The following is a 12,561-nucleotide window of genomic DNA, read 5'->3' as shown; positions in this document are numbered from 1 at the left end:
TTTTTTCCATAGGAGCAGGACAACTCACCACCAGTCTTAATAAAACAAAGGAGAAAGGGTTGTGGATATAAATGTCAATTGAGGAAAAATTAAATCTCAAGAAATCCATGCATCTTGTAGTGTGGTGAAACTTTCAAATTGTTTCTCATCCAAGACTGGGAATAACACTGGAAAAGTGGAAAAGAGGGAATGGGGAAAACTGTTGATTTTGTAAGGAAAAGGAAAAACTTAATAAATCATTTAAAATCAAACAAATTAAAATTCTATGAAATAAATATAAAGATATACATCCTATTTTCATATTTTGATCAAAGAATCATAACTTCTAGATTAGTATAAACTCAGAAATAACAGTCAACTCTTCAGCTCAGGCACAAATGATGCTTTCATGGCTTCCCTTCAAATAATTTTTCAGTGCCTCCTTATGCCTTTATTCCACAGACTATAGCTAAATGAGTTAAGCATGTGAATGACCAGAGCATACATCACTGAGATTGGTGCACTTGAAGGTGTGGTGTGCTAAGCAGCAAACCTAAATTTAATGCCTAGAGTTGAACAATAAAATAAGGAGATCAGCACAAGTAGAAAATGATTTATCCATGTCCTGAGTTGATGAGATTGCACATATGGAGGAAACAATCCTAAAAGAAAAGGTTCCCAGTGAGGGAACTCACATCCATCAATCCAGGTGCAAAATATGTGACTATGTCATTGATGAAGGTGTCAGAACAGGCAACCTGGACCTTCTAATTCAGTTCACAGAAAAAGTGTGGGATTTCCAAGTATGCACAAAAGGAAAGTCACAAAACTACCAAGCTTTGTAACAAAGAATGCAGGGCAATCATGGCCCAGGAATCCAAAACCACCAGCTCACAGAGCCTGGGGTTCAAGATGACTGTGTATTGCAGCAGCTAAGAAATGGCCATGAGGAAGCCATAGGGCATCACAGCCATAAGGAAGTCTTCTAATGCTGAAAGAGCATGAAAATAGACATCTGAGTCTATATGGTGATGCAGCCACCAAAGAAATGACTTTTCTGTGTGTGTGAATATTGACCAGCATCATTGGAGTGGTGGTGGAGATAAAACAGATGTCAGACAAAGACAGGAAGGAGAGGAAATAATGCATGGGTGTTTGGAGGTGGGAGTCAGTAATGGTGGCCAGAATGATGAGCAAGTTCCTAAAGATGGTGACATGGTACATGGAAAGAGAGGACTGCAATGCCAGTTCTTCTGAAAACTCAAGACAAAGAAATTCTTTGATTTGGGTTTTGTGTCCTGGTTCCTGCCTGATGTTGCGGTCACACCGCTGCCCCCATAATAGGGTGGCTGGTCGGACTCATCGCCACCCCTGAAGGGAGCTCGGCATGGGCACAGAGTGCCCTTGGGTCTCCCCTTCTCGGCAGCCATGCTTCCGCGGCCGCCCCTCCTCCCAGATGGCACCACACGATGCCTGTGGGGCGGCACCCTTCTTCTTCTTTCTCCCTGCGCAGGCGCAGGGCGGAAAATTCCAGTCTGCCCTTTTCCCCTCCCCCGACAGCAGCAACAGCCAGGCGTGGGCGGAAAAATCCAGTCTGCCCTTTTCCCCTCCCCCGACAGCAGCAACAGCCAGGCATGGGCGGGAAACTCAAGTCTGCCCTCCACCCCAGCAACAGCAGCCACCAATCCCTAAACCCTGCCCCTTCCCCAGCAACAGCGACAGCCAATCCCTAACCACCACCCCTCCCCCATCCAGTACCGCCCACTGACCTTTCACTGGCAACCAATCAGAACAGGGCATGGCTTCGACCAATCAGCCTTCCCCAGCCCCTATAAAACTGTTGCCTCTCCCTCAATAAAGTGGACTTGCGTGTTTACCTTGTCTCCGTGGTAGTTCTTCTGCCATGCACCCTCCAGTCCTGAGAGCCCCTGACAAGGGCCTGGCCTCCCTTGTCCCCAGTTCGTCGTCTGCTTCTCTGGGCGACCCCTTCATCGCCGGCTTTGCCGGGCGACCCCGTCAGCCGAACCGCGCAACCCCTGTGAGACCGACCCCTCGTCTGCTGCCGGACCGACCCCTCGTCCCAAGTGGGACCGATCCCTTGTCCCGAGCGGGACCGACCCCTCGTCCTGAGCTGGACCGACCCCTCATCCACAGCCAGACCCCACCTCTACCGACCGAGCAAGCCGCCGAACTTTACTATAACAGTACCTGTTTTCTGATGCCCTGAACAATGCATAACTGCTATTTACTGAGGTAACCGTACAGCTTTTAGTAAGTCTAGGGTTTTTTATCTGTGATTAATTGATGATTTGCTGTTAGTAAACAAGCCTCATTTATTATACAGTAGAGTGAGTGTGAACGACAAGGAACGTGTACTTAGAGTCTATATAAATATTAGCCCATTTCCTGGCTGCTAGCTTTAAACTTCAGGTAAGGGAAATTGGCTATGATTTTTAGGCTGAAATCCCAGGGGGGAGAGCCTTGGCCTCTATGGTTTCAAATTGAGAAACCACTGCATAGCCTACCCTTTTAATTCCTTCTTTAATAAAACCATTTAATAAATACATCTGTGAACCATTCAATGTCTGGTTTCACAAGAGGCTTATCTTTTAAATCTGGCCTTCTTGAGTAGTTTTGATTAAGAGTTTCAAGGCAGGAATGGAGAAGGCACCCATCAGGATCTGACTTTGGGTCCTCTACTGGTAGTAGGGTGGCTAGGTTGAGAGTCTGACATGCTCTTATCTACACTTCAGGGGTCTCTAATAACTGAGCCTGGTATTAATTAACTGGCTACCTGTAAGCCAGTGGTGGCTCCTGGCCTCAAGGACATTCTTCACCTGGTGTGGGGTAAAGACTGTGAGAGGTTGCCCCAAAGTTAATTTGGCAGCTTTTTAGATTAAAAGTGCTGTTGGCCCCACTTTTCTCAGGCAAAGTGGCCATTTCCTTATCTTATAGACATGTTCATTAACCACTTAGAAAATGAAGTTTACCAGGACTTTTAACATGTTCAGTGTCCTTCTGCATCTGATCTAATAGAAATAACACCATAAGCATCAGACATATATCTTAAAAAGGATATAGCTATAGTACTTAACACTAATTAATGTATGCTCAATGCATAAGTTTCTCTTTGAGCTGCAATTAATACACTTAGGTTTCATGTTGGCAATACCTTATATGTTATCTCTCTATGGGAGCAGGCCATAATGCCAATTGTGTTTAAGCTTTACTTACAGTACTCTGATCATCATGGCTCCACTTGGTATGTCCTTCACACAGTGAGCAAGCCACAGCACTGTTGACCCTAGAGTGAGATTAGGAATGTAGTTTCCAGTATTCCACTGGCCTGGTGCAGAGCACTCTTTGGAAATATGAAACTGTGCCAATCTGGAGGCAATATCCATTGTACATTTGGTTGTATTGAGCCATCATGGGCTACTGAAGGAGTTTGAAACTGCATTGTGGTTTCCATTGACTTCAGGAGCACAACCAGAGATGTAGTAGACACCATTTATTGTTCTAGGGGTCAGTGACCAACCTAGCCAATAATTCAAATGGAGAGGCAACCTGCAGTGTATTGAAGGCCTGGTTTGAATGCACAAGAGAGTTTGACAATGCTGAAGTTTATCTCTTAATTTTTATGTACCTTTCAAACATTTCCAATGCAATGTGTTTCATATCAAGTGAAATTTTTAGTACTTTACTTTTTGCTTTTTTACTTTTACCGTGAAGATGTTGAATAGCAGGTATTTTACTTTAGCAGTAGAGGAAAAACTCCCATTTTTAAAATGAAAACTGAAGATTCCCAATGGAATCAAGGTAAATTTTCATTACCATGACTTGATTATGCACATTGAGTTGTCTTCCAGACAGCTTTCATTGAAATGAAGTTACTTTTTGCTGTTAACATCAATTCAGGTTTTTATTTAATAATGGCTTCTTAAAACTACCATTTAGATGCTTCAGCTTGGAAGATGCTTTTTCAAACTCTTTATTATTGACCACAACCACATAGACTGGCTAATTTATCTTAGATTACAATTAATAACTGATGGAATTTACTTCATGCATTTAAGAGAGGCAGCCCTACTTTTCTTTAACTTAATTTCATTAAATATGAATTTAGAGTTTTCATTTGTTAATATGATATTATTATCCTGATGTATGAAGTTACACACTGAGCAAATAGGCAGACATGAATTGCTTGCCATGGAAACAAAATTTAGTTACTTAAAATTAATTTTTTACAAAATAATTTTAACTGTAAATTAACATTTGTAAGATTTCTTTGAAGGCTTTTTTTCTCTAATTTGCACTGTGACCATGCAGTTTTGCACAAGAACTTTGTTTCATAATTAATGGCTTATAACTTAAATGTCCTCAATGCTTTAATGCAATTTTTCCTTGCTTCAGAACTTTATATTTTACTTTGACTTAGCAGGCTTTGTATGAGCAAGACTAATTGTATATATATTCACTGAGGCTATTGAAGCCTCAGGGGAATTGGATTCTCTCATGACTTTCCACTTTCAGGACCCTCAAAAGTCAAGAGAGAAGGCCTCATTCACTTCTCATTCCATGGAGATAACAGGACTCTGGTGGCCACTGGCCTGGAAGAGTGATCATTGAACCCCGAGCATCAAGAATTCCAACAGGCAGCGATTTATTCTACACTTGGAGCCATGAGAGAATGCAGGGTCACTAATACCAGTAGGAAAGGAGACAGGGATGTTTTAAGTTTGTTTTCCCCTGAGCCACAGGGGCAGAAGCTCTTATGAAATAACCATAAGCAAAGGCAAGGTGTGAGGTCAGGCTTGGAGTGACCATAAATGAAAGTAAGATCAGTTTAGGATTTACACTCACAAGAGTAGGTTTAGGCTAAATTCACCCAGTTATAATTTCAGTTGTTATCCTTCTTCAGTTTTACAATATAAAGGCATCTATAAATAATCTTAATTCTGAGTTATAGTTTCTAGTAACTTTCTACCTTAAGGTGAATTGGATATCTTTATTAACTAAGCAACAAGAATTTTATGAGCAACAACTTTGTGAAGTTTCTCTGCTTTCCCAGCAATTAAATAAATTCCACTTGTGATTTATGCATTAAACTTACTAGCAAGACAGCTGTTGACATTAAAAGACTCATTTTAAAGTTACCTTTCAGTATTATCCAATTTATAACAGGTGAACCCCAAATCTGATTTCCTAGGCACAAACAAACTGAGAAAGTTAAATGCAGATTTCAAAGTTGAACACAAAGTTAAGCACAGATTAAAACAGAGAGAATTTTATACCTTTAGCATTTCTAGGAACTCTTTGATTTTAATTGATGACCCATGAGGCTTTTTTTTCCATTTTGATTACTATTCTCACCTTTTATAGGCAAAAAGAGTTTAAACTAGTGGAAATTTGAGGTTTGTTTCCTCATTTTTTAAAGGAGACATGACATGAGATTTTTGGGCCTCAGGTTTATCTACCCTTTTTTCTTACACCTGGTTTAAATGGAACTCAGGGTGATATGCAGAGGCTACTCTCAGCTATACTGGGCCACATGGACCAGGAGTTGGCAGAATTTCCTGATTCCTGAAGAGACTCAAATGGGGAGTTTTCTGGTGGGCTAGAGGCCATGCCCATTATTCTATGAAGAATGAAGAAGCACTTTTTTAGTTAACTGATTTAGCATCCCAGAGTTCTACTCTGACTAAAGTTCACCACTCCCTATAATTTGGAACTGATGCTCTGTCTCAGTGTCCTGAGAACTTTAATATTCAGAGCTGACTTGGCCCACAGGCATCCCTGCATGAGTGACCTAGGTCCTGGGGGATATTGTGATGCTTCCTCCAGTGATCAGATCAATGTGCCCAAGCCAACTCGGTGGGAGACTGAAGAGCAACCCCAAATCAAGGTGCCCAAGATGTCTGTCTCTCAGGGGATAGTTGGCTGCTCTCTGAATGAATGGGCCCAAGGAATGAAGGCCATTAAGTTTCCTGCTCTGGTTCTTGGCACCCATTACAGGGTATAAGACTGACTGAAAGGTCTCAGGAAATATTTGGCTGCTCCCTGATTCCCACCACCCCAGGGAATCATAGAATCCCTTCAACTGGGTGATCCCAAGGCTGCTTGGACTTGGGAGTTAGACTGACTATATTTCAATCTGAAGCCACCAAGCCAAATAGCACTTCTTCCTTCAATATTGCTCCACCTTCTGAGAAGGGTCAAATATAAATCCACCCTAGATTGATGACTTTACTCTCTGATAGTTTCCCAGATAATCTAGGTGACAAATGGCCAGTAAGTGATTAGAGATTAATTGCTCTAGCTAACAGGCCTTAGGGACCTGAGACAATAGTGTCTTTGTTAGATACGCCACTTTCCCAGTTTCACAGTTTTTAAAACAGACCAAAGCATTCTTAACACAAACCTGTAAAGAGAAATTCAGTGGCAAGAAGTAGAAAGGTAAAACATCCATAAAGCTTAATTATGTAAAGGTATCCTGGCCTGTGACACCCCTGGGAAAGGAAACTCACACAGTACCCATTTTTGCTCTACCCACAACCTTCCCAATTTAACCCCCAGGTAGCTTGTTGTGGTTATCTAGGAAAGATGCTTGCAAAGGCATGGACCTGATGGGAGGGGTAAGCTCCATGGGCTTTCTGCCATTGTCTTGCTGTCTCTGAGGGAAAGAGCTGGAGAAGACAATGGCAGGCAGGCCTGAGAACAAAGACCCTGACTGCTGAAATGGATTGCAGAAGCTTTGCAGGACCCATTGCTCTGCCAGGGAACTTCTTTCTTGGCAGGGCCATGACTTAAGACATTACCCTATGACACAGCCTTCCCTGGCTGAGATCAGATCTAACAAACCTGGCAACATGGCACAGATGCAGATAGAGAGAATTCATGGGCCCTGGCCCCTTTCCTCCTGGGATTACATCCTGTGGGGGCTTGTAGGTGAACATGTTTAAAATAGAGAGCCAAAGGAAGACATTAAACAAGCTGTAGGCCATAGTTTCACTCACCAAGAAACTCCTGGCCTTACCAAAATTGTTACTGGATTTTGTTTAGGTTCTTTTACTATGCTGGAGAAAAGAATTTCAAAAGCACACTGGGTGAGTTAGGCCAGTAATTTATTCAGTTGCGAGGGAAGAGAAATGGGTGAAAATAACAGATTATGGATCCCAGGTAGAAAGGAAGGGGCTGTACACAAGGATGGATATAAAACATGTAATATTACACCAAAACATATAGGGGATGACAGACTAATAATGTAAACCATAATGTAAAACATAGGATAACTAAAAAATTTAGAAAACTGTATAGCCTAAAGTATAAACCACAATGTAAACACAAATGTTACATTGTTTGAAAGCTATTGTCTCAATATCTGTACATCAGTTTCAGTAAATATGATCTGAATAAGTTAAAAGATTATCACTGTGGAAGGGAAAAGGTTTTATAATGGATATGTGGGAGTACTGTATATTGTATATATGAATTACTGTGATCTAAGGCTCTTGTGAAGAGAAGCTCAATAATTAGGAAAAAAGAAAAGAAAAAGATAGGATGTAGAATTTTTCCAAATCAATACGTATTCTAGATCTAACCTGTAAACTCATTGCTATATTCCATTTTACTAGTAAGGGAAGCTGACATTACATTGGGCTTCACTTTTCAGAAAGTTTTGGATCACAGAGTGATTCAACAATGGCAGTGGAGGAATACTGGTATGGGATGTTATTGACAGGCGGTATACGGTTGACAGGGAGTTATACAGAGCATGTGTCCAGGGTGCATGGAAACGTTTGGACATACTCATAGTGGAAACAATTAAAAACAACAGCTGGGGGGGTACTTGGTTCCTGGCTGGGGGTGTGGGGCTCTGTCATGGTCCCTAGGGGAGCAGTGGCAGTTCCCCAGGTGCAACAGTAAGGACCAGAAAGGAATGAGGGCCAAACAGTGAGCCCCTAAAACTAATGACTATGCTTGTGAGCCTATACACCTGAAATAAGAACAAGGCCTAGAGCAGCACTGTGCCTAAGAGTTCCCTCCTGACAGCCTCCGTGTTAGTCAAATGTGGCCAGTCTCGAAGCCAAACTCAGTATGTAAATGCAAAGCCTTCACCCCAGCATGGGACATGACACCCAGGGATGAGCCTCCCTGGCACTGAGGGATCACTACTAAGTACCAGCTGATGACATAACTAGAAAATTACCTTGAATTAAAGGTTCAACACGGACCAACAGAATATCCCTGTGTACATATAATAACAGGAGCTAAAAATGCTGTTTGACCTAAAGTAAGGGGGAAATGGAAAGGACAAATGAGTTTATATGGCTATGAATCTCTGAAAAAGAGTCTGGAGGTTGTCAGAAGGATTGCCCTTATGCACACCTGAGCAGAGTCTCAGAGACAGATAAAATAGATACAACCCCATGTATTGGTCCTTTTGAGGGCTAAAGAGACCCACAGGTTCTATGGTCATGGCAGATGGGGCTCACTGCCATGTCAGTTGGCCCTTCTTTGGAGCTGGTGTTTCTGCGTGATGGAAATGGACTCAGAGGGGATCTCTTTTCACAAGCATTTCATGCTACTTTACTGGAATTGTAGTTGGTGCTGGGGTTTAAGATATATCTAGGGGATTTTAATCTCTGGACTGACAATATGATAGCCAGGCCCTGAGCCTCAACAGACTTCAGCTCGTACACTCTGATTTATTGGACTTACCCCACTCAGCTAACATGGAGTTGAAGAATGTCAACCACCACACCATGGAGCCTAGAGTGCCTACAACTGAAAGCAGGAGGATTGCATCCAGTATCCATGTGGAATCTAAGCCCCCTCTTGACATAGTTGTGGAATGGACACAACCAAGCCAAGGTCCACAGGAAGGAGGAATACAGTAAGTATTAGAGTGGACTTAATGATATTCTATTCATGAACTATTGTGGTTAATAATCGAGAAAATGTGGCATTGGTGTGGAAAAAGTGGCCATGGTGGCTGCTGGGTGCGGGGAATGTGAGGAAGAGATGAGATGTGGAGGTATTTTTGGGACTTGGAGTTGTCCTGGGGGGTGCTTAGGGACAATTGCTGGACATTGTATGTCCTCCCATGGCCCACTGGATGGAACGTGGGAGAGTGTCGGCTATGGTGTGGATCCCAGGCCATAGGGTGCAGTGATGCCCAGAGATGTACTCACCAGATGCAATGGATGTGTCATGATGATGGGGGAGAGTGTTACTGTGGGGGGATTGGTGGAGTGGGGCAGTGGGGGTGAATGGGAACCTCATATTTTTTGAATGTAATATTTTTAAAAAAATGAATAAATTGAGTAGAATTTGGAAAAAAAACTATAATCCATGGGGGAAAAAAAAAAGAAAGGAAGGGGCTGAAAAGTGATAAAGAGGACTGATTTACAGGCTACAATTTCCCATTATAGGGTATAAATGTCCAGGTTTTACTTGCATGGTGATCTCAGTGGGGGAGAAAGCAGCTGGACTCCAGTTCCAGAGACAAGAGAACATGAAAGAGCAAGGGAGCACACTCAGGCCTTGCACCTCGCTTTTGGACTGTTAATTATCCCACCCCTTTGCTAATGGCAGGTAAGGAGTTCCAGCTGTTTAGTGTTTTGATTGCTTATTTCCCCATCAATATCCAAGGAAGTCCCAATGACAAAGTGCTTAGGGAATATCCGGGGCTTCTCCTGGCTTCTGGAGGAAGTCTTCTTCTGAGTGCAGATTCTTGGCAAGGGTCTTCCAGCAGCCATCTTGGGATTGTTGATTTCCACATGAACGTCTTGCCAGGTTACAGATGCATTTATTGTTTCCCTATCTTAGTAGCCTGCTTAAAGGATGACCATTGTTTCATACTGCTCAGGTTAAAGGATACAGTGGAGAAGATTTAAAGATGCTACAATTCCTCAGGACAGTGTGAGATAGTCAAATGAAGGACTACAATGTTGGGCCAGTCAATTAAGCTCAGCATTGGTGAACCATGGAAGAAGCTTATGGCACCCTTCCTGAGTCCCTCACCAGGACACTTTGTAGCTGGACTTCAACCCCTTCATGGGTCCTTGCTCCCGTTTCAGCTGGTAAATATGGACCTATAAAAGTCCTATCAGACATACTGCATCTCCCAGAATTTTTACTCCAGGTAAAAGTAGTTTGTGAAAATGAAATTAGTATAAAAAACTATAAAGGCAGGCAGTCTGGGATAAAGGTTGCCAGCTTGACATGTCAGAGGGAGAGAGGTCAGTCTCAGATACAGAGAAGACAATGAAACTCCTTAAAAAGGGAATTTCTAAACAAATAATAAGCAAAAGACCAGGAAAAGATGGTGGCACAGAAAGACGTGCACACTTCATTTCCCTTCTCAAAATCATCTTGATAGGAAGGTTGAAGCTCAAGGAAACCTCTATCTTATCATGAGTTTGATAGAAAATCAAGAAACAAATATCTCAAAGAATAAACCCACCAATTAACATTTTAAAATATTAAAATGTGTAATGTGAAACAAAATAAAACAATTCAAACAAAGAAAGAGAAAATGAGAGGTCATACAAATGTAGAGGATTAAAATCCTGGAAAATCAATGTAGAAAACCAGATTGTGGAAAAATCAAACTAAGCCTTTAAAAAATTGACCTAAAAATGCTCAAGGAGATGAAGGAAAGAAAAGAGAAAAATTAAAGTATATTAGGAAAACAATGAATGAGCAATGAGGTGCAGCGGTGCTCAGAGATGTATTCATCAAATCCAGTGACTGTCTCATGATGATGGAGGAGATTGTTGTTATGGGGGAAGGAGTGGGGTGAGGGGGGTGGGGGATATGTGGGGACCTCATATTTTTTGAATGTTATATTAAAAAAATAAAGACAAAAATAAAATTTTTTTTAATTTAAAAAATTTTAAAGAAAGAGAAAGAAATAAAAAAATGAATCAAATACAAATAATTACTTGATATGAAGGACACAATAACAGCAACGAAAAATTCCCAGAAGGTTTCAATAGTAGATTGGAGCTGTTAGAAGAAGTCAGTGGACTTTATGACAAGACCATTGGAATGAGTCAGGCTGAGGAGCAGAAAGGAAAATAAATATAAAACAAGAGAACTGCTTGAGAGACCTCTGTGGCACCATCAAATGTATCAATACATGCATTATGGGAGGCCCAGAAGGAGAAGAAAAAAAGAACAAAAAGAATAATCAAAGAAAAAATGACTTGGAACTTCCCAAATGTAGTAAAGTCATGGTTATGTACATTCAAGAAGCACTGAGAACACCAAACAGGACAAATATGAAGGGAAATACATCCAAACATAGACTGATCATGTCAAATGCAAAATGACAAGCAGAGAGTCATAAGCTACAAGAGAAAGGCAACATGTTATGTACAAGGGTGTGCCAATTAGATTCAATGCTGATTTCTCATCAGAAGCCATGGGGACAAGAAGTCAGTGGATTGTGATAAATAAGGTGCTGAAAGAAAAAAACTGCTAAGCAAGAATAGCATACCTGGTGAGTCTTTCTTTTTAAAATGAGGGGGAAAGACTGGCCTAGATAAACAAAAGCTGAGGGAGTTCCTCACCAGTAGACTTGCATCACAAGGAGTTCTCCAGACTGAAAGGAAAGAAAAATAGACAATGTTTCAAAGTAGAATAAAGAAATCAAGAACTGTGGTAAAGGTAAAAATTTCATGATAATACATGCCAGAATTATTGCACTGGATTGTTTGGTATGTAACTCTACTTCTTCCTACAGTTGTTAAAATGTAAATGCGTAAAAAGGAATGACAAGTCTATGCTTTTGTACAATGATATAAGTGGTAACAAGCACAAAAAAGGTGGGAGGGCAGAGGGGTATAAGTAAAGAATATATGTAGGTTATTGAGGTCAGGTTGGTCTCAAACCAAATACAACTGTCATATGTAATTAGGATGTTAAATTTTAACCCCATGGTAATGTTAAGGAAAGTAGATGTAAATGTATCTAGATAGAAAAGAGAAGACACTCAAGAATGTACAAAAAATCAAGTAAATATAAAAGTAAGCATTGATAGAATTTTTATAATTCAGGAAAGAACATTCTTATATTTTACTATTAACTATAGTCCATCAGCTAAAATAGAATTCACTGTGTTGTACAATCCTATGCTTTATTTTTATTCTGGTAACTTATACAACCATGTTTCTCCCTTTTTAAAACATTCACCTATATATTTCAGTGCTGTAGATTACACTTTCAGTAATGTGCTACCACACATAATTGAATGTCTATGACTGTGTTTTGTTTTTAGAAACTGTTCCCAGCAAAACAGTGAGCATCTTGAAGGATAGAGCAATATTCACCTGGTAGCTGAGTTATAATAGTAAATGAATAAATATACATATTGTGAATGACTGAGTGTGGTCTCACAGGAATTTTTAATGATGAAAAAAAGAGAAGAAGGAGGTAAATGTTAAAAATGGAGGGATCACCTCTTGATTAAGAGGCAGAGTTGACATTGCCATTCCAGAATCTACAGGATAGAGGAATAAAATATGGATTAGAGTAGACTTACTGGTGTTCTACTACAGAATTATTGTGGCTGTA

At 40.9% G+C, this 12,561-nt stretch overlaps 1 pseudogene; it reads right to left on the bottom strand.

Annotated features, from left to right (window-relative positions):
- Positions 1–411: 411 nt before the first annotated feature.
- Positions 412–1,203, bottom strand: LOC139437903 (olfactory receptor 7A10-like; annotated as a pseudogene).
- Positions 1,204–12,561: the final 11,358 nt, after the last annotated feature.

The sequence above is a fragment of the Dasypus novemcinctus genome, chromosome 30 (assembly GCF_030445035.2).
Source record: "Dasypus novemcinctus isolate mDasNov1 chromosome 30, mDasNov1.1.hap2, whole genome shotgun sequence".
Taxonomy (NCBI): Eukaryota; Metazoa; Chordata; class Mammalia; order Cingulata; family Dasypodidae; genus Dasypus; species Dasypus novemcinctus.
This window is presented reverse-complemented; position numbering and strand designations above follow the sequence as displayed.